This window comes from Paralichthys olivaceus, chromosome 1, assembly GCF_024713975.1.
Source record: "Paralichthys olivaceus isolate ysfri-2021 chromosome 1, ASM2471397v2, whole genome shotgun sequence".
In the NCBI taxonomy this organism is placed as follows: Eukaryota; Metazoa; Chordata; class Actinopteri; order Pleuronectiformes; family Paralichthyidae; genus Paralichthys; species Paralichthys olivaceus.
The window spans coordinates 22203802-22204505 of NC_091093.1; positions in this window are offsets into that span (position 1 = coordinate 22203802).

Consider the following 704-nt stretch of genomic DNA (forward strand, 5'->3'; position numbering starts at 1 on the left):
TCTCTCTCCCTTTCTCCGTGTGTGTATTTGCATAGCACTCCCAGTGGCTGGTAGAAATAGGTATAACATGCATAAAGTTGCTAGAGGTATTTCGTGATGAACTTCTTCTTTACGTCATCCACTTACTGCCACAAAAATATCACATTACATTACTCCAGCAACACAATTACAGAAACAAATGAAAAAAAGAAAACATTAAACTTGAATTAATTTGGAATCTTTTTATTAAATTTGTATCATTTTTCAATCTAGTAAGTGAGCAATGGTTCAGATTTATTTTTAAGGAACCTTAGACCAATTTAAAAAAAACAAAAAAACTAGTGCACTAAAGCATAACTTAGAAATGGTAACGTCAGCTGCATTATCACAGCTGGTAGACAGAGAAACTCCTGTTATGCTATTGTTGCTAATGGCCAATCAACTGTGACAGTCAGTTGGATTTGTCAATAACTCTGCATGATGTCTTTTGTAAAGACAACTGTCTCCAGACACACACTCTGGGAAATATCTGTACAATTGAGTCTAGACATTCTCAGACTTTTCCTTTAACAGAAAAATATCAGAGGCATTCAGGTGCATGCAGGAGGCAGGACCCAATATATAACTTCTGCTAGGGAAATCACGTATTTTCATTTACACATTGGCAATCCCGTCGGCGTCTACATGTACGACACCGTGTTATGTTCAATGCATCCACTCGCTTG